We start from the raw sequence: 22381 nt of genomic DNA on the forward strand, positions 1-22381 counted from the left end.
ATGAAAAAATAAAGGGCACCTGGACAGATACAGCTGTGAGAACTGATTCGTTGCGAGGGACCCCTGACAAAGCGATGGGACCTGAGGGAGGTAGAGAAATAAAGGGAGGTCGAAATAAACGTGGGCCATCCGTAGTCAGTACTGACCGGGCATGACAAATAGCAAGCAGTTCCTCCCATCAGGGAGCGTGTGGCTGGTTGGATCAGGCGACCCAGGTCTGTACTTTGGCTGTGCAGCAAACATTACTGGGGACCCTAGGCCTAAAACCCCTGTTCCCCCAGCCTGTTTCTGTCAAATGACAATGATAGTAGTCCCTGTCACAGAAAGGACTGAACAACAATGAGCCCTTAAGAAATACTAGCCATCATGGAGCGCCTGGATGGCTCAGTCGGTTAGGTGTCTGACTTCGGCTCAGGTCATGATCTCGTGGTCCGTGGGTTCGAGCCCCGCGTCGGGCTCTGTGCTGACAGCTCAGAGCCTGGAGCCTGTTTCAGATCCTGCGTCTCCCTCTTCCTCTGACCCTCCCCTGTTCATGCTCTGTCTCTCTCTGTCTCAAAAATAAATAAATGTTAAAAAAATATATATATTAGCCATCATTAGAGAGTGGGCCACAGATTAGAAGGTACTTTCACACCTTATTCCTACCACAGAGAACTGTCAATAATTTAGAGATAGGTTTCTATACTTTTCTGGTTTAGTAACCAGGAGCTATGCAATCCATACATTGGGGTTCACTCTTCTCAAGGGACTCTTTTGCAATCTGGACAAAACCGCTAGCTGGAGAACATCTTCCAGAAAAGCCTTAGACCGTATCGAAACAACCAGTATCTAGAGTTACTCTTTTGAGGTTGAAGGGGACAGATCAGGGTAAATAACTGCAAGCCCCTCAGAAGGTGCTGGAACCAGTTCAGTAGGTATCTTGGTTTGTTTCAGAGTCTCCGATTCTGTCCACTGCCCCACTGTCCTGTCTAGTAGAAACCGCTTCACTCTGTCACCCTCAGCAGCAGAGCAGTCCGGTCCCGCTGTGTTGTCACCTCCCGTGGGGCAGTGGAAGCCGGAGGCTGGAGCTGCCAAAAAGCTCAGTAAGAACCACCCCTATGCTGTTACCACCTCATTAAGCTCAGCCCTGGGGCTTTCACCAGACGAAGACCTCAAACTGCTTTTAGAAGAGGAGCTGCTTTTTCCAAATTTCCCAGACCAAAGTAATGAGGGAGACTTTATAAATGGCACGAAGCAGAATCAGACAGCATCTGAACTCCAGCCCAGCATTTCATTTTGCTGGTGTTTTTCATCTTTTCTTTTTTTTTTTTTAAGCTGTTTTTTAAAAAAAAAATTTTCTTAACATTTATTTATTTTTGAGACAGAGAGAGGCAGAGCATGAACGGGGGAGGGTCAGAGAGAGGGAGACACAGAATCCGAAACAGGCTCCAGGCTCTGAGCTGTCAGCACAGAGCCCGACGTGGGGCTCGAACTCACGGACCGTGAGAACATGACCTGAGCTGAAGTCGGCTGCTTAACCGACTGAACCACCCAGGCGCCCCTTTTAAGCTGTTTTTAAAAATTATTTATTTATTTGAGAGAGACAGTGTGAGGGGGGTGGGGGGGAGAAACAGAGAGAGAGAGAGAGAGAGAGAGAGAGAGAGAATCCCAAAGCAGGCTCTGTACTGCATGGTCAGTGCGCAGAGCCCAATGAGGGGCTCGAACCCACAAAACCGTGAGACCATGACCTGAGCCAAAGTCCAACGCTTAACTGGCTGAGCCACCCGGGTGCCCCAAATTTTCAACTTTTCTTTGGTCATTTTCTGTGTGTGTATGTATGTGTGCATGTTTGTGCATGTGAGCATTTCCCTCTTTTTACCTTGTGCCTCCTTCACCTTTAATCTTGGTTTCCTTGTTTTGGAATCTACATCTTCCTCTAAGGGCCTATCCTTGTCCTCTTGTGTTTCTGTTGTTTACCCACCATTTCTTACTGAAAATACCCATGCCACGGTCAAGTCTCTTTCAGACACCAACAAGCCAGAGCTGGTTTTGCAGCAGCCGACGTGTCTCTTGAGTCTTAGACTAAAAGTCCCAAATGCTCTTTGGGAACTGGTTTAAACCAAGCAGCCAAACCTAAAGATTCTCCCCAGTCGTCTCTACTCCCTGTGATTTCTTTAAGAGCAAGATGGAGACCAAAAAAAATTGCCTGAAATTCCATCATCCATAATCTCACTACCAGGAACCCAGATGCTATTGTTATTCCAATTCCTGATTCGTTTTTTATGTTAGCTTGCTTTTAGAGAAAGTGTTACACAAATTATTTTCTTAAACTGCCCACACTTGCGAAAAGGAGCTTGCATGCTGCAGAACAACGGAGCCATTTTCTGCCACTTATTTAGATCCTATCACTCTGACACAGAGCCACATTTTTTACTTCTCTTAGAAATGAGAGTTAAATTAAAACGGTGATTGTTTTTCACTCCTGGAACCACTTTTTACTTCTTCATGTTGTATCCCCATCACATGAACCATCATCACATCTCATTATAACATGTACACTTGCTTTTCTATAAATAAGCCTGCCTTGGTTAAAGCTAAATGGGCTACCATCATGACCCCAGCAACGTCACCCTCTTTACTAAATTTATGGAACCATAAGACTACATCCAGGTGACTGAGAGAAATTTAAATGTTGTCAATTCTCAAAAAAAAAATGTATTCCTCGGTATCAAGGAAGTAAATTATTATACATATTTAAGTGATCTATTATTAAAATGTATCACCTGGAGATACTAAGCATTTTGGTTTATTTCCTCCCTTTCCCACACAATTATATATACACACACCTACATGCATGCACACACTTGTATGGTATGGGGGCAAAACTACAATTACTCTATATATGATATTCTAATCATAACCACTTCTCATTGCTAACTTTACACTTGGGGAAATCTGAATACAGTGTTCACAATTTGCTCTTGAATTAAGACACTAAAAGTCTGTACTCAAACATTTACAAAGCCCCTACAGCTATAGCTAACATCATACATAACATCATACTTAGGGGTGAGAAACAAAAAGGTATCCTGCTAAGATCAGAAACAGGGCAAAAAGATTCCCTCTCATCACTCCTTTTCAACATCAATGAGAAGTCCTAATTAATACAAGAAAAGGAAATAAAAGATATACTGATTGGGAAGGAAGAAATAAAACTGTCTTTCTTCACAGATGACATGGTGATCTACATAGAAAACCTGAAAGAAGTGGCAAAAAAAATTCTTAGAACTTACAAGTGATTATAGCAAGGTTACAGGATTCAAGGTTAACAGAACAAATGTCAATTGCTTTCCTATGCGCCAACAGTGGACAAGTGGAATTTAAAAGTAAAAACACATTACCATTTACATTAGGATCCCCAAAATGAAACACTTAGGTATAAATATAACAAAATACGTGCTAGATCTACATGAGCAAAATTACAGAACTGATAAACATCAAAGAACTAAACAGATATTCCATGTTCATGAATAGAAAGACTCACTATGGTCAAGGTGTCAGCTCTTTCCAACTTGACCTATAGGTTCAGTGGAATCCCAGTTAAAGTCCTGAAAAATTATTCTGTGGAGAAAAACTGATTCCAAAGTTTATATGGAAAAGGAAAAGATCAACAATAGCCAACACAATATAGAAGAACAAAGTTGGATATCTGACAATGCCCGACTTTAAGACTTACTATAAAGCTACAGCAACCAAGACAATGTGATATTGGTGAAAAAAACAGGCAAATAGATTGATGGAATAGAATGGAGGACCCAGAAATAGACCCACATAAATACAGTCAACTGATCTTTAATAAAGGCACAAAGGCAATACAATGGAGCAAAGAGAGCCTTTTCAACAAACAGTGCTGGAACAACTGGACACACACACACACACACACAAAATGAATCTACATATAGACCTTATGCCCTTCACAAAAACTAACTCAAAATGGATCACAGACCTAAATGTAAAATGCAAATCTATAAAACTACTAGAAGATAACACAGGAGAAAATCTAGATGATTTGGATATGGCAATGACTTTTTAGATATAACACCAAGATATAAAAGCATGATCCATAAAAGAAATAATTGATAAATTGGACTTCATTAAAATTAAAAAGTTGTGCTCTGCAAAAGACACTGTTAAGAGAATGAGAAGACAAGCCACAGACTGGGACAAAATATTTGTCAAACACATGCCAGATAAAGGACTGTTACCCAAAATATACAAAGAATGCAAACTCAAAAATAAGAAAATACATGTTTAGATTAAAAAATGGGGGCACCTGGGTGGCGCAGTCGGTTAAGCGTCCGACTTCAGCCAGGTCACGATCTCGCGGTCCGTGAGTTCGAGCCCCGCGTCAGGCTCTGGGCTGATGGCTCGGAGCCTGGAGCCTGTTTCCGATTCTGTGTCTCCCTCTCTCTCTGCCCCTCCCCTGTTCATGCTCTGTCTCTCTCTGTCCCAAAAATAAATTTAAAAAAAAGTTGAAAAAAAAATTTTTTAAAAATGGGTCAAAAAAAACATCTGAACAGACACCTCACTGAAGAAGATAAATGGATGGCAAGTAAGCATATGAAAAGATGCTTACCATCATGTATGTCATTAGGGAACTGCAAATTATAACAACAATAAGATACCACTACATACCCATTAGAATGGCTAAAATTCAAAACACTGGAAACACCAATGCTGGCAAGAATGCAGAGCAACAATAACTCATTTATTGCTGGTGGAAAGGGGGAAACTGGTACAGCCACTGTGAAAGAAGCTGGGTAGTTCATAGAAAATCAAAGATATTCTTACCCTATGATCCAGCCATCATGATGCCTCGTATTTACCCAAAGGACCTTATGTCCACATAAAAACTTGTACACAGAGGCTACAGCAGCTTTATTTATAACTGCCCAAACTTGGAAGCAACCAAGATGTTTTTCAGCACGTGAATGGATAAACAAACTGTGGTCCAGACAATGGAGTACTATTCAGCACTGAACAAAAATGAGCTATCAAGCCATAAGCAGACATGGAAGGACATTAAATGCATTTTACTGGTGAAAGAAGTCAATTTGAAAAAACTATGCACCAACTATATGACACTTTGGAAAAGGCAAAATTATGGAAACAGTAAACAGGTCAGTGGTTGCCAGCAGTTAGGGAGGACAGAGGGATGAACAGAGCACAGAGGATTTCTTGGAGCACCGAAAATACGCTGCATGATACTATAATTGTGGATACCTGTCATTATACTTTCCTCAAAACTCACAGAATGGACAATATCAAGAATGAACCCTAATGTTAACTATGGACTTTGAGTGATGGTGTGTCAGTGTAGGTTCATCAACTGAACAAACATACCACTCCGGTAGGAGATTCTGATTACGGGGGAGGCTACGCTTGTGTGGTGGCAGGGGGTATATGGGACATCTCTGTATCTTCTCTATTTTGCTGTGAACCTAAAACTTCTATGAAAAAAATAAAGCCTATTTAAACAAAAAAGAATCCTGGATGTCCCTCCCCCCAAAAAGGCTGTGTTCATAACGTCAGAGTTTATAAAGAGGGTCCTTTGGCGCAAGCCACGGCGCTCCCACAGACATCCTGAGATTGTGCTGGAAGGAGGAGCTGGTCCTCATCAAGTCTGGAACTCAGCAGCTCCACTCTGGTAGCAGAAAACAGATCCCTTCAATCCCATCTGCCCCAAAGTCCACAACATCCACACCCTGCACAGCCCTCGCCAAGCCCACACCTGGAGCCTGGCTGGATAAAGTACAGCCACCAGGCCTCGTCATTTAAAGGATGATTCACAACCTTGGCTGCAGGTTGTAATCACCTAGGAGCTTCGAAACACATTGAGAGCCTGCAAACTCAGTCCAAGAGACCCTGATACACTTGATGGGGGTGTGGTGTGGGCATTAGGATTTTTAGAATCAGGTGATTCTAATTTTCAACAGGGCTCAGGATCGCTAATTTGGCAGCTGATAAAAAGACGCTCACTCATCCATCAACCCGGCAACTTGTCTAGAAGCAAGGCACAGACTGCTTCTTTCAGCATTTTGACGCATTACTGTGCTCCTTACAAATTCTGGCAAGAAACACTCATTTGCATAATAATGGAAATAAATGGCTCTCACAATGAAGACCAGTGTAAGCAATGTTTGGATGGAACCCAATTTTTCCTGTTCAGAATGCTGACAGGGCAGCAGCTGGCCTCCAGTTGGCAGTTATTAAATATTTTTATTTTTTGAGCAATTTAATTGGGCCTTTTGCATCTGGTATGTACGTTGTTTAGAAAAGTTCCTTCAAAGTGGCCGAACAGTGACTACTTTTCCTTTTTCCTATATCAAATTATTTTTAAAAAGGGTTAAACATAGTTAGAATCATGTATTTCACCAAGGCACATACTTGGGGGAATAAAACTGGTTTCCTTGCATTTTCAACTCCCCACACTCAACTCATAAAATGAAGTAACACCAATGTGGTCTAGAAAAGAGGTTTTATCCAGGCACATAAAGAGTTAAATGAAAGGCCAGCCGTAGTTGTGTAGGGAGAAAGGGAGGGTGCTGGAACTCTCCCAGCAAGGCTCTTTCCCACTCCCTTCCCCCTCCTCTCGCATCTGGGAGTACAGAGATGCCCTGATTCCTGGAATACCTACAATCCTGATGGTGAAAATCACAACACCCTATTCACAAGGTAGACTTTGAAGATAAAATCCCTTTATTCATGAGCTTGGCTCTTGCCATCGTCTCAGTGTTCCTGCAGGTGTTCTGCCTGTTTCCACCGCTTCTTTGCTCGATGCTTTCCAGCTACACGCAGAGAGAAAGAGGCCCACACACCTGAGAAAGAGGTCAAACCTGTGTGTGCTGTTTTGCAATGACATTTTCAATAAAGGCATGTATTATCTGTCCTTTTTTTGCAGCAGGTAATCTAGGTAATTTCAAGGATGGTCTAGTGATTTCTTAGTCACATTCAAAGTTAATAACTTAAGGGGCACCTGAGTGGCTCAGTCGGTTGAGCATCTGACTTCGGCTCAGGTCATGATCTCACAGTTCATGGGTTTAAGCCCCGGGTCAGGCTCTGTGCTGACAGCTCAGAGCCTGGAGCCTGCTTCAGATTCTGTGTCTCCCTCTCTTTCTGCCCCTCCCCTGTTCGCACTCTGTCTCTCTCTCTCAAAAATAAATAAACATTAAAAAAAGATTCAAAGTTGGGAATGCAAGCTGGTGCAGCCACTCCGGAAAACAGTATGGAGGTTCCTCAAAAAACTAAAAAGAGAACTACCCTACGACCCAGCAATTACACTACTAGACATTTATCCACGGGGATACGGGTGTGCTGTTTCGAAGGGACACATGCACCCCCATGTTTATAGCAGCACTATCGACAATAGCCAAAGTATGGAAAGAGCCCAAATATCCATCGATGGATGAATGGATAAAGAAGATGTGGTATATATACACAATGGAGTATTACTCAGCAATCAAAAAGAATGAAATCTTGCCATTTGCAACTACATGGATGGAACCGGAGGGTATTATGCTAAGTGAAATTAGTCAGAGAAAGACAAAAATCATATGACTTCACTCATATGAGGACTTTAAGAGACAAAACAGAAGAACATAAGTGAAGGGAAACAAAAATAATATAAAAACAGGGAGGGGGACAAAACAGAAGAGACTCATAAATATGGAGAACAAACTGAGGGTTACTGGAGGGGTTGTGGGAGGGGGGAATGGGCTAAATGGGTAAGGGGCACTAAGGAATCTGCTCCTGAAATCATTGTTGCACTAGATGCTAACTAATTTGGATGTAAATTTTAAAAAATAAAAAATAAAATTAAAAAAAATTAATTAATTAAAAAAAGATCCAAAGTCAATAACTTAAAACTGGGTTGATCTCTAAGGCTTCTTCTTGCTAACCCTGAACAGATTCTGGGTAGCCTGCTAGTGGGACTTGAATTTGCAGTGAATCATGCCCGCCTGTGGGAGCAGAGCCTCCGGGGAGAGAAGAAGCAGAGAAACAGGTCAGGCAGTGACTGAGTAGGTAGGTAGGTCCAGGTGTGAGCTGAGGATGTTCAAGCAGGGAGGTAGCAGTCACGGTGGAAAGAGGTAAATAGGTTCTAGACACATTTTGGAGGATCATCAGAGACTTAAAATGATTCGGTATCTAAATTACTTTTTTAATCTCCAAAATACAGTAAGTGAAAAGACAAACAAAAAAAAGATATTCAGGAAAGTATGCTATCATTTGCTGTAAAAAGACATGAATTCCTTGCTCACCCATTATCTAAAGGATACAAAAGAGATTAATATCATTGGCTGAATCTAGAGAGAATGATTAGGTGGAAGGGAGACAAGGGTCGGAGGGTAACTCTTCACTGGATATACTTTTGTACCTTTTAAACTTTCAATCTTATACATTACCTATTTGAAAAATAAAAACAATTTTTAGAAGAGGAAAATAATAGTGAGATGTCATCGGTTTCAAAAAGCCTCATCTGTTTGCATTTTCTACACCTCTGTCAAAGCTCAACTGGCATCCCAATAAAATCTCAAAATTTAGCTTTAGTATCTAAATTCGTGACTTCCCCAATAGAACAAATATCTTCCATGGTAAATACAGCACATTTATGGCCTAAGTCTGTATTATAAAAAACTAGGGATAAGGGAATCAAATGTAAAAGTAAAAAATTTGGGGTGGGCAGAAAAATACAAATATGTTCATTTACAGTCTGTGAAAAATGATACACATAGGAGAAGATAATCTAAACTGTAATGAGATATCTGACTGTGAGTGCCTCGTTACAACATGAGTTGCAACTTAATTAGAACTCTAGGAGCTCCCAAATATTATTCCCTGAAGATACTGGCCCAATGGTCTCGTCAGAATAAATGACCAGCGAAGCACTAAACATCACAGAAAGAATCCTAGATATACAAAGAGGTATGTATCTTGAAAGAGGCATATATCCTAATAACTCTCCCAGTAGAAAGGCATGGCACATTCATACAGAGAAAGCCATAAAGGGTTCTAATCCCCAAGAAAGGGAGACAAAATCTATGTATAATCAATAAGAGGAAAAAAAATAGCAGAAATATTTGGAGAATGAACACTAATATTCTTTCTCTTTTGCAACAACAAAAAACGAAGATGAGAAGAATTGGCAGAATCCACTCCGTTCGTTGTCTGTCTCACGGGCAGCCTTGGGTGAGTACCTCTATGCTCCAAGGATGGTCAGCTTGCCATGTGCAGCTGGAAGACGTATGCTCCACTATTGGAATATTCAATTATTTTTTAAAATCTTTCTGTGTTTGAGTGCAAAATACTCTCCTCAGCTTCTACTCATTCATTGTTTCTATTTCTGCTTTCCTAAAGCTACACTGAACAACAACAAAAAAACACCCTACTTTTCCTCCAAAAGACTTCAGACATTTAAGAACAACATTCTTGAAATCCCTGACATTTCTTCTCCAGGTTACACATCCCTAATCTCTTCATATGGCAACGGGAGTTCCAGTTCTAGTAACATGCCTGCTCTCTGGATATACTCTGGTCGAGGAATGTATGGGGAGCGAATGACCAATATACGGGTTTTCTGAGGTGAAATGAGGTAGAACTACTTTTTAAAAGTGTAACTCCCAATGGACTTACAAAACTGGTTGACCATCGAGATGCTATGTCCTGAAAATGCATGACAAATGCTGAGAAGTGGTGAACGTGTTCAGCTATTAAAAGGTCATTAGCGTCTTGGGGCGCCTGGGCAGCTCAGTCAGCTAAATGTCCGACTTCAGTTCAGGTCATGATCTTGTGGTTCACGGGTTCGAGCCCTGCGTCGGGCTCTGTCCTGACAGCTCAGAGCCTGGAGCCTGCTTCGGATTCTGTGTCTCCCCCTCTCTCTCTGCCCCTCCCCCCACTCATGCCCTGTCTCTCCCTCTCTCAAAAACAAATATTTTTTTAAAAAATTAAAACAAAAAGACAACACACGTTTAAAACAAAAAGGTCATTAGTGTCTTTTGTAAGTAAGACTAGCAGATTAAAAACAATGAATTGGGGAGTAAGTGGGAGGTTTTGAAGTAACAATAGTGAGTGCAGACTGGTGTTCTCCAATTTCATGAGTACACAAATCACAAGGAGATCTGGTAAAACAACAGATTTTGATTCCACTGTGGAAGAAAGAAGTGAGGAGACTCTGTTTCTCATAAGCACCCAGGTGATGCCCATGCTGCTAGTACAGGGACCACACATTGAAGCAACAGCCATATTGTAAATCCATAAGCAAGACTGAAGGAATGTGTTAAGCATACAATGAAATAAATTTTCGCCAGCATGGCAAATATTGTTACATAAAAAAAACTCCAGGTCTATCAAATATATGGTGGCTCTTTTCAGGGAATAACAGCTATTAACTATGATCTCAGAGAGAGATTTCAAAATGCCAAGTTTCTGAAAGAAGCCCATTTCCATTTTCTGTCTCACAGTAAGAAATCCCAAATAAAGCCGTACTACTCCTCAAAGCGAATGGATATGCGTAGGTGCCCCGTATGCAACACTATCCATTTCACACCCTTACCCAGCTGCCTTTAGTCCGCCTTTCTGCATGAATATCTTAGTTGATAAGCTTCCTGAAGTGTATTCAGACAAAGGAGGCACTTGGGGAAAATGTCCACATTTATAGCTAAATATCCACATCTGGACCCTGTAACTCTCCGTTATGAATCCCAAGTATGTTAACTTATGTACATTTACACAAATATTTATTTGGAAAATCTATTTTGAAAAAAACAGGGTGGGCTTCTTTATAAAACATACACAAAGAAAAACCATAGGGTAGCCATAGTCTGACGAAATACAGAAGACTACAGGATAGCAACGCAGTGTTTCTTTTGTTTTTTAAGAATGAAGGTGAAATTAAGCTACAGAATTTAACACTTGGCATAGGACAATAAAAAATACCTTTGAGATTAAGAATCAAAAGTTGGAGGCAAATTTAAGGAAGTTAAAAGTTGAAGTAGATATTTGTAGAAACTGTGGTCAAAAATGAGAGAACTGCTTCCAAGGAAAGGGTGTAGATACTTTAACAGCTTTAAATAAATCAACACCACTTAAGGCTCTTGGACACCTGTGTATATACATATTTACAATTAAGGACGAAAGATTCAGCCAGTGGAAGAGGTTTAACTTTCATATACGGTTAGAGGCAAATCACTGATCTTAGGAAATAAAAGTAGAACAATAAAGAAGATTATACGATATGGCTGAAAAGTTTTAAAATATTAAAATTGACTTAATTATAGGGGCCTCTTTTTAAATTTTTTTTGACGTTTATTTATTATTGAGAGACAGAGAGACACAGAGGGCGAGCAGGGGAGGGGTAGAGAGAGAGGGGGAGACACAGAATCTGAAGCAGGTTCCAGGCTCCGAGCTGTTGGCACAGAGCCCGATGCGGGGCTCGAACTCACAAACTGCGAGATCATGACCCGAGCTGAAGTAGGTCACCCAACCAACTGAGCCACCCAGGTGCCCCTATAGGGGCCTCTTTAAGGTACATGTTAAGGTCACCAGCGAAAATATCACTCCATGATAGCTGGTTGGCAGGTGCTACTCTCTCATGTGAATCTCAACCTTGATGTGTCAGGACCATTGACTGTCATACACCTAGAGGACCCTCGTTAGCACCCACAGAATGCTCCCTCATCTTCCAACAGGCTGAGCTCAAACATGACCTCCTATGAGACCTGCCCACCACACAAAGTGTAGTTTGCAAACACCATGAATTTAGAATCTGTCACTTATTTACCACTCTTCTCCAAGTTACAGGGTAAAAAACACTGAAATTCAGAGACCAAGGAAGAAGGAGGCTCACGAAGGTCCCGGGACAGGCTGCCCTCTGTAGCATTCCTCCATCTGGTGTTTATGGAGCTACCCAACACTGCTCTTTGTGAGCAACTATGTTGGTAAGCCACCTACCGGTGCCCCTTTCAAATTCATCCTCTTCCAACTTACAAACACGCCAACAACCAGTCATTATACCAGCACCCCTGCCCCAATATACTAATCAAAGCAGAAAGTAGGACAAGGTATGGGTTCCCTTTTCTCCATATCCCATTGACTTGGGAAAGTTGCAGCCCACTTCCCTTCCAGTTTTTCATTAGCCAATACAGAATGGTTCCAGAACATTTCTGGGGACCTCTGAAATACAGCAAATATGTGCCAATTAGGTGTTGGAAAGAACTTCAGAAGAAAATAGTACCCAGTGATGAAGGGGCTGAATTGTTAGAGTTCATGATGCATTTGAGTATTTTTGTTGTTAAAAACAATTTGTCAAATTACTTCTTCAGCAAGATCATGTGTCACCTTTAGACAGATTTAGAACATACTGCTCTTAAAAGGTAATTCAGAATCTAGATTTTAAAAAAAAAGCCTTCCCCAATTTATCTTTGGTTTCAATTGATGGGTAAAAAAAAAGTCTTGAGCTTGTCAAAATCTGTCATTCTCACACATTTCATTTTCTTCTCCTTTCTAAAGACAGCAGTCCAAGGTCCCACTCCTACAGTGTGTTTACACAATTGTCTCCTGCTTCTGAGAAGTAATTACCAAATGCAAAACTTTCCACTAATTCTGTTACTTAGTATTTCAGGGATGTTAAAAGTTTAGGATTTTCTGATGTCACTTTTCAACTTTCCTTCTCAGAATAACTAAACAAAGAATTTGCTCCTCTCTTTGGGGACCCTTGGTAGGTCAAATCTTCTCATGACTTCTTGCCCCAGTTGAGTGCATTTCATTTTCTTTCTCCACCCTCTTTTTCACTGCTTGGTCCTTCCAGAACAGCATTACTTTGCTCTAAGTCAAGAGTTGTGCAAAACTCTGCCCATCATCTTTGCTTCTCTTTCGGCCCTGTCTGCTCTTTTGGCTTATGATTCTACCACCTTCATTTTGGATTAGGTCACCAAAAGTCCTGTCATCCTGAATCTTCCCACATGTTAAGTGTTTATTTGGGGATTACAGCAATATCTTTCTGAAATTTAAATCACAGATTAGTAAGAGGAACCGAATCCCAGATAGCATTACGATGGCCCATGGGAATGTGTGAGAGGTGGAGTTTACCAGAATTAAAGAAACACAAAAGCAAACATTAAGAGAATGTTAAATATAGTTATGAGGACTTTGGCCAAATATAGTAATGATTTTCACAAAGAAACATACTGGTAGATAAAGACCTGCTTATTTCGCCCTTCTAGCCAATGAACATAAAAATACCAAAATACCTCTAATGTCGAAATCTGTTGGCAGTTACAGCCCACAGGTGCTGAATTAAACCCACCTTCCCCACCCCACTCAATAGTCAGCTATGTTTTATGAAGTTTAAAAATGTGACCTCAGCCTAGAAAAGTCGTGAGCACTGCTCGGGAAGAAGACAGCACGTTGCTATTTCTTGTTTTCTGGCGTGGAGTATTATTTCCCAGGCCAGGCTGCTGAAGAAGGGATGTGGTTACACAGAAAGTAGATTTTGGCTTGCATTCTTGTAATCCCACCCACCAAACATGTAAAATATCAAAAACACACCAACTTAAAAGAAAAAAAAACTAACCCATTCCTACTTTCAGAAGGTTACCACCCTAGAAATATTGGTGAAACCTCTAGTTTGATTATGCCTCAGCTGGAATCCCAATGACCACGGCAAACACTTGGGCTCTAGCTAAAATTGTGAAAACATCTCTGGCATTATTTTAAAGTCACGTCCATTTAATTTTAGTTCATGTTTTTCAGTGCGCTTCATACCTTCAAAGAAAGATTTTTACATTCATTCCCTGCCTCCCTTTATCCTTCCTTCTCCCTCCCTCCTTCCATCCCTTCTTCTCCCCTTCCCTCTCTCCCTCATTCACTCAAGTACTCTGCAATTATTTAGCACCTGCCATGTTCCAGGCATGGTTCTAGACACTGGTGATTCAGCCACGGTCTGTGTTTTCAAAGGCTTATAGTCTAGAGGGAGAAGAGCAAAGGAAACAATAAGGTAAGAGAGACCAGCTCTTCCTGAGGAGGAGGAAGGAGAGAGAGGTGTGAGGCTGGGAACCTCGTGGGTATATAGGTCACACAGGACATTTCAGCTGTGTTCAGAAGTGTGACGTCACCCAAGGAAGAAGAGGAAGGGCATGCTAGACAGAGGAGGTGAGGCACAGACATAGAGCTGTGAGAGCGCAGAACGTCAGGGTGGCTGAGACAGTGGCTGGAGACAAGGGAGGCAGAGGTCAAGCTAGGGTTCAAGGGTTCAAGGATTTGGAGTCAAGTCCTAATACAGGGTTTGAAAAGTCCGGCCCCACTTCCTCTGCCTTGAACATGCCCCTCCCAGCGCTAAGTGTTTCCTTCCTATCACTCAGGCTCTGTTTCGACACCACCTCCTCAGAATTCTTGCCACTCCATGTACCGTTCCTGGCTCTAGCTGACCTCTGCCCTATGACGTCTTATGTTTTCTTCATGGTACTTGTTCTAACAGGGAGTCAGTATTTGTTTTGTTGTCTGCTTGTTTATTGAGTGACATTCTTCTAAGACAGCCTAAAAGACCAACAGATGCTATACAAAAGAATGTCTATATTTTAAGTATTTTTCTCTGATGGTGGGAGGCCTGTATTTAAATAAATCTGAGTCATCAACCCATTAAAACAATAATAGAGGCCTTATTGCCTTTTATTTTCTTCCTGTGAACACTGAATTCCCCATCTTTTCTTCCCACGAACCTATATGACCCCCGTGTTAAGCAACAAAGCTTACTGTCGGCAAGTGGGTCACCATCCTTTGGGTGAAAACATCTTAGGTACAGCATGCAGGATGGTAAGGACAGGGCAAGGATCTTTCTTGGCTTTAAGAGGTTATAAATTATAGAAAGGGAAATTTGGTAGCAAGAAGGGAACATCATTGCAGATATATTTTCCCCTTGAATCTACAAGTATTTAAAATCATTTTGAAAAAAAGAATAACTCATTTTGATAATCTGGGTAAAATACTATAAAAAGCAAGACACTATATTTTTAAAGAAGTTGTTTAAAAGTTTATTATTTTATATATATATATATATATATATATATATATATATATATTTTTTTTTTTTTTTTTTTTTTTTTTTTTTGGAGAAAGAGAGAAAGAGAGAAAGAGAGAAGATCCCAAGCAGACTGTCAGCACGGAGCCTGATGCGGGGCTTGAACTCATGAACCCTGAGATCACGACCTGAGCTGAAATCAAGAGTTGGACGTTTAACCTAGCCCCACCCAGGCGCCCCAGCAAGGCACTGTATTTACACGATGATGTATAGTAAATTACCTGAACGTTAATTATTCCTGGGTCAAGTGCAAAATACCTACTGAATGCTTCTTCAGTCTTCCACAAATATTCTATTAAGTTTTGTTCAGGCATCTGTGCTAGGTCTGAGTGGAATATAAAGATGAACCAGGGCCTCAGGTAGCTTATAATCATAAATAATGCTGAGGCCCGTCTGAAAGTCTGAAATGCCACAAAAGAGCCAAATAAAAGGTGTTTGCAGGTAGATGGCTCTTCCTTGTAGAGCAGGGATGTTGGAGTGGGCTTTGAAGGAAAGGGGGAACGAGGCCCAGCAGAAGTGGCGGGGGTGGCTTCAGGCAGGTGAAACCAAGGGCACAGAGGCTGAGATACAGGGAAGGGAACGACGCTTATCAGAAGCAGCAAGAAGACTAACTTGGTGTATGAGAAAGGTTATTAGAAGATTCGGCTTGATCTTAGAGCCCCATTATTCAGGAAGAATAGCCAGGCACCAGCCCAGAGGGCAGGAAGTTGACAAGTGGAGAAACCTCCAGGAAGGTCTTCAACATAGGAAAGGAAGGTGGATAATGCAGTGCAAACATGACGGAGGGAACAGGGTTGAGACATTCCTGAGGTCCATTTATATGATCTGGAATTCTCAGGATGTTGGGAAAACATTATTCCATTCATTTAGTTCCTCATGAAAGAAATCTGAGGGTATCCTTAGAATCTCCCTTTCCTCCTCTAATCTATTCAATCATGAGGTCCTGCCAATTCTACTTCCTGTTTTGAGTGCATTTACTTCTTTCTATGTATACTGCCCATCTGGCCTCCTAATGCGTTCTTATCCACTTCATTTGCCACACAATATTCATGTTGATCTTTTTAAAAAAAAAAAAATGCTGACAATGGCATTCTCTGGCATGGAAAAAAAAACTTTCATGGCTTAGAAAAAGCTTGAAACCCCTCACTTTAGTCTCTCATGCCCTGCTTAACTTTGCTCCTGCCTCCTTCACCAGCCTCATCTAGCTCCTCTCTGTTCCAGCAGAAAAGGACTTCCTAGGTCCTCATGCACAGCTCTGTTCTTTCCTGTCTCAAAGCCTCCATATGAGAAATGCTTGTTCCCTGGATTTTCATACCCGGGCAGCCCCCTCTCATAGCCCTGTATACTTTCTTTGGAGCATTTAATTTGTAATAATTGAAAAGATATTTCTTAATGACTTCCTTCTTGGATAAGCCCTCCTATCTCCCACTCACACCCTAAAGCTGGGACTGTATGGCTTACTGTATCCATAGAGGCTAGGATTAAGTGCTCATTAGATGAATGGATGGATAAGGAGCAAGGAATCAAAGATGACACTTAGGTTTCCCATCTGGTGACTGGAGAGAAAATGCTACCACTGATAAGCAAAGGGACACTGGTTTCAGAGTGAAGATGATGACATTAAATTTGAGGCTGAAAGAGATATTCATTCAGTAGATTGTTGGACACATAGAAATGAAACTAAGGAAGGAAGAATGGGCTGGAAATAAATGGGGCTTAGACCATAAGCTCCTTAAGGGTACTGCCCATGGTGTACCCATCTGTTATAGACTGAATGTTTGTGTTCCCCCCCTATATTCATATGTTGAAACCTAATCCCCAATGAGATAATATTTGGAGATGTGGACCTTGAGAGGGGATTAGGTCATAAGGATGGAGTCCACATGAATGGAATTAGAACCCTTACAAAAGAGATCTCAAAAAACTCCCTCACCTCTTCCACCGTTGTAAAGACATGGCAAGAAAACAGCCATCTATGAACTAGGAAGCAGGCTCTTATCACACACCAAATCTTCTAGCAGCTTGATCATGGACTATCCAGCCTCCAGAACTATAACAAATGTTTGTGTTTAAGTTACCCAATCTATGGTATTCTGTTACAGCAGCCAGACTGACTAAGGCACCATGTTTTTATCCCAGGTAACCTACACAATGAGAGAAGAGAACTTCAAGGAAAAGGGAGTTGTCAGCCCTATCTGCTTTCCTGTTAAGGAGAATGGAAACACGTAGATCAATGGAACGGAATACAGAACCCAGAAAAGGACCCACAAATGTACGGCCTACTAATAATCTTCAACAAGGCAGGAAAGACCATTCAGTGGAAAAGAGACAGTCTCTTCAGTAAATGGTGCTGGGAAAACTGGACAGCGACAAGAATGAAACTGGATCACTTTCTTACACCATACACAAAAATTAAATCAAAATGAATGAAAGATCTAGATATGATACAGGAAACCATCAAAATCCTACAGGAGAAAACAGGCAGCAACCTCTTTGACCTCGGCCACAGCAACTTCTTACTAGATGTATCTCCAGAGGCAAGGGAAATGAAAGCAAAAATGAACTACTGGGACCTCATCAAGATAATTCTGCACAGCAAAGGAAACAACCAACAAAACTAAAAGGCAACTGACAGAATGAGAGAATATATTTGCAAATGACATATCAGATAAAGAGTTAGTATCCAAAATCTATAAAGAACTTATCAAACTCAACACCGCCCCCCCCAAAAAAAATAATAATCCAGTGAAGAAATGGGCATAAGATATAAATAAATAGACACTTTTCCAAAGAAGACATTCAGATGGCTAACAGACACATGAAAAGATGCTCAACATCATTCATCATCAGGGAAATACAAATCAAAACCACAATGAGATATCACCTCACACCTGTCAGATTGGCTAAAATTAACAGCTCAGGAAACAACAGATGTTGGCAAGGATACCGAGAAAGGGGAACCCTTTTGCACTGTTGGTAGGAATGCAAACTGGTGCAGCCTCTCTGGAAAACAGTATAGAGATCCCTCAAAAATTAAAAATAGAACTACTCTGTAACCCAGCAATTGCACTACTGGACCGTTCAAGCTACCTGGCCCACAGAAGGAGATCTTCTAGGGCTCCAGCTCACCAGAGTTTAATATTGGGCCCCTTGATCCGTGTCCCATCTAATAGTCAAGAGATGCCCTGTCTTGTTTCTTCTGACGACATACCTACCTCTGGGACCTCTCAAGAAAATAAGTTCCAGGGCAGGACTGTGGCACTCCTTAGGAACGTAGCCAAATCCAACTATAACAGAATTTCAGTTTCAACACAACTCACAGGAAGAAAGAGAGTCAGGGCTGGGTGTGTGGAGAAGGAAGTTCAAGGGAGCTGTTTTAATACCGGGAAGCAATAATTTATACAAGAGTTTTCTATCTAGTCAGCACCCCAGATTTGTGCAATGTTCATATATTAATTATCAACAAGATTCCCTTTTGCTACTATCTTTTCCTATCAGAAAAAGTAAAACTTCACTAGACATATTAATCAGAGAACTCATTTTATAGATCATCTTTGCATACTTTGAAGCATCTGAATATATTTTAGATATGAAATAGAGAACATAAAAATGAAACCATCTAAAGTGGTAGAGTAGTAATGAGTACTATAGGAAAGGATTACATCTAAAGTAATAGTCTTTATATCAATAACTGAAGCCTATTTTAAATACAGGTTTCAATGTAAGACTTTAAGTATTCGATTCTAGTACATTAGGTTCTTTAGTAATTTAACACAAAATATCATTTTGATTTTACTTTCACTTATACTGTAAATTAGTGTCATTATATCATACTAAAATTTAAAATTCATTAATCTTCCTGCATTTTAAAAGTTTCTTTGCCCTGGAAAAGTTTACTCTTGTGTAACATTTGAAAGACCTACAAAAAGAAATCATTACATAATGGAGCCTTGCAATTTGTCAGTCATTTTTATTATTTTAATCTTTATCATTAATGATATTCCTATTTGTTTTTTAAGAGCCTTATAACTTTATGTTTGATGAAAACTGAACCAAAATGAAAATTCTCTGAATTTACTCTGCACTTATATAGCCCTCTGAAACATTCTTCCAGGAACCTAAGCTCCTAATAACAATAATAGCTTTCTGGCATTTCAAAAAAACCCCACAGGCTCTGTCCATCCTCCCAATCATTTTCAATTAGCATAGCAAATCATTTTTGTAGTTTGGGCAGCCAGTCCAGATCCAGTCCGGATTTTAGAAGCAACACATTTGTACCCCCTCTTATCTGAACTTTATAAAAGTCTATAAGATAAAGACAGACTAGTTGGAAGCAATCGGCAAATTCATAAGTTAAGAATCTGTGTATAGTTTAATAATGTATAAATAATCAATTGTTAGATTTAAGTGTATTTTGCCTTGATTAACATTGTTCATCCTTCTGAGAAAAAAGCATGCTTTGAGTTTTTGCACATCTTACATTCGCAGTAGGAATCCTGTTTTTGTCTGTGTTTCTATGAGCCAAATCTTTATTAGGTACAGCCTTTAGAAAGTAAATTGTTCTTGGGGTGCCTGGGTGGCTCAGTCGGCTGAGTGTCCGACCTCAGCTCAGGTCATGATCTCACGGTTTGTGAGTTTGAGCCCCGTGTCAGGTTCTGTGCTGACAGCTCAGAGCCTGGAGCCTGCTTCAGATTCTGTGTCTTCCTCTCTCTCTGCCCCTCCCCAGCTCATGCTCTGTGTCTCACTCTCTCTCTCTCTCTCTCTCTCTCTCAAAAATAAAAATAAATAAACGTTAAAAAAAATTAAAAAAGAAAGAAAATTGTTCTCTGCAGCCTTATTGACTTGTTCATTCAATAAATATTTATTGAATTGAATATTATACAGCAGCCTATATATTATAGGCTATATACTAGGCTGAACAATAGGGACAAAGATGGGTAAGAAGTTGGTTGCTAAATGTGCTATATCTCCCACTGCTGATGGTAGGCAGGAATCAGTACCAAACATCCATATTATAACCTAAGAATAACATAGCCCTGAATAGATCTTTAAGGAAGAGAGTTTCTTGATTATATTAATAAAATAAAAAATAAATAAGTAAATAAATAAATAAACCCTGCAAAAAAAAAAAAAAGGAAGAGAGTTTCTTAAAATAGCCTTTATACTAAAGCTATACTTAAATTAAAAGTTTGAAACATAAAAAACTATCCATACACAAACTATCCCCCATTTTCAAAGAACAGGTTCTACCTACTATTATCATGGGAAAAGCCCACAGAACTTAGGAGGGAAAGGAACAATTTTACACACGTTTTAAGTTACAGAGGCTGGGTTTTTAAAGTCTTCAGCTAATGTTTTATATACATGAAAGTGCTAAACAGATGCCATGCGCAAGGAGAGGGGGCTACAATCACTGCCTGACTGTTGAACCTGTTCTGACAGACACCGACGCCAGTAGGACAGAATGCACCTGGGACTCTTCCACTGACCCCCTGTCACCTTGTGGAAAAGCAAGACAGTATTTCTAAAAACTTGGCCAGCTGGGATATTTTTAATTGCCGTATGATGGCATGAACATGCCTAAAGAGCAAAGCATAGTCAGTAGTCAATAATATACGTGATTCAGGGCCCCTGGTGGATTCAGCTGGTTAAGCATGCGACCCTTGATTTCAGCTCAGGTCATGAGTTCAGTCCTTAAGTTTGATCCCCCCATCAGGTTCTGTGCTGACAGCATGGAGCCTACGTGGGATTCTGTCTCCCTCTCTGCCCCTCCCCACTTGTGCTCACCCTCTCTCTCTCAAAAATAAATAAACATTTAAATACGTGTGTGTGTGTGTGTTTGTATATATATATATATATATATATATATATATATATATATGTATGTATATGTATATATATGTGTGTGTGTGTATATATATGTATATGTATATATATGGCTGTCATCAGACTAATTTTCTCCAAAAAACAATAAAAGACTTAAAGCCAGTTAAGACTAGTAAATCCTATACTAAATGTCAAGGCACATATCATTTTATATATTGATTAGCTTTCTTTTTTAGCCATGAGCAACACCTATATTTGCCCAATATAAAAGGCAAAAGATTTTCTGAATGAAGCTCTTACATGAGATGAGGTTTTGCTTATGAAGATGATCAAATCGTTAACACATGCATGTTCAATGAACTTAAGTAATGGCATTATTTACTAATTTATTTATTCAGGAAACACTTATTGAGCGTTTATTACATGTGAGCACTAGAGACACAAGGGTGAAAACAACAGATCTTAATCTAACTTTAAAAACTAATACTCCAACTGAGAAGCCAATTGTTGAAATGAAGAAGCAAGTAGATGGCACTATGGGGGAGACGGAAGAGGGAATTAGTAAATGCCTGGGTGGGATACTCTGAGGAGAGAAGGGTCACAGAGCTGACCTGGAAGATGCCAGGGAATTCCCCAGGAAGTGTGAGAAGTGAATTCCAGGCAGGAAGGGGAAGGAGCTTAGAAGAATCAGTCCATTTCCCCAAATCATTGGGTCCTGCAACTATCAAAACAGTAAAATTATAGAACCTAAAAGGGGAAAATGAGAAAACACTGAATGGCATTTACACACAAGAATGGAGAGATCCCTGAGCTAGATTTATTAGGGAAACAGCCATGAGTATGGGTCTAATCACAGGGCTTGTGAGAGAGGGTTGCCTGGAGGCTAACTTTGCATCCTGTGCTAACGAGTTGAGTTTCCTCTTATAGTTTGGTCGAGTTTCTCCCCAAAATTGTGCTCATTAATTAGAAAGCCATTTCTTAGCAACTACAGCAACTACTCAGCACAAAAGAGAAGTGATAGAAAAGGAGGTAAGAAAGGTGAGCCACCAAATGGCTCTCTTAAGAAATAAAAGCAGATATAATGAATGCTTTGGGGAAAGACTGACTCAGTCAGCAGCAATTCAACTAAAACTTAAAAGATTAACAGAGTGTCTTCATTCCCCAATACGTTAGAAAAGGAAACAAAAGAATTTAAAAATTAGCTCCTTTACCTCTTTAAATTTAAAATTCATGACCTTAAAAATAGTCACACAAATATTTTTTGCTCCCAATTTTAGCAGACAACACTGTTCGTTTGCAGCAAGAAACAAAAATAAGAAAGAAAAATCTATACTGATTCTCCAGCCAGAGAGAAGTTAGAAGAAACAGAGCAGTGACTGGGGTATGGGGATAAGCAAACAGAATAACAGAGCTCCTGACTCTGTGCACTTAAAGTTGGAAAGTTTT

General features: G+C 40.3%; 1 protein-coding gene and 1 long non-coding RNA gene across 4 annotated transcripts in view; one reads left to right on the plus strand and one right to left on the minus strand.

Moving 5' to 3' along the window:
* MAP3K5 (mitogen-activated protein kinase kinase kinase 5) overlaps positions 1-22381 on the minus strand; it is a 207460-nt gene that overhangs the window by 156849 nt on the left and 28230 nt on the right. The window lies entirely within an intron of this gene.
* On the plus strand, positions 11793-18059 carry LOC131514914 (uncharacterized). Its single transcript, XR_009263333.1, has 3 exons — positions 11793-11972; positions 15152-15316; positions 17249-18059. It is a non-coding gene; the product is annotated as an uncharacterized LOC131514914 (long non-coding RNA).

Source organism: Neofelis nebulosa, chromosome 6 (assembly GCF_028018385.1).
Source record: "Neofelis nebulosa isolate mNeoNeb1 chromosome 6, mNeoNeb1.pri, whole genome shotgun sequence".
Classification (NCBI taxonomy): domain Eukaryota; kingdom Metazoa; phylum Chordata; class Mammalia; order Carnivora; family Felidae; genus Neofelis; species Neofelis nebulosa.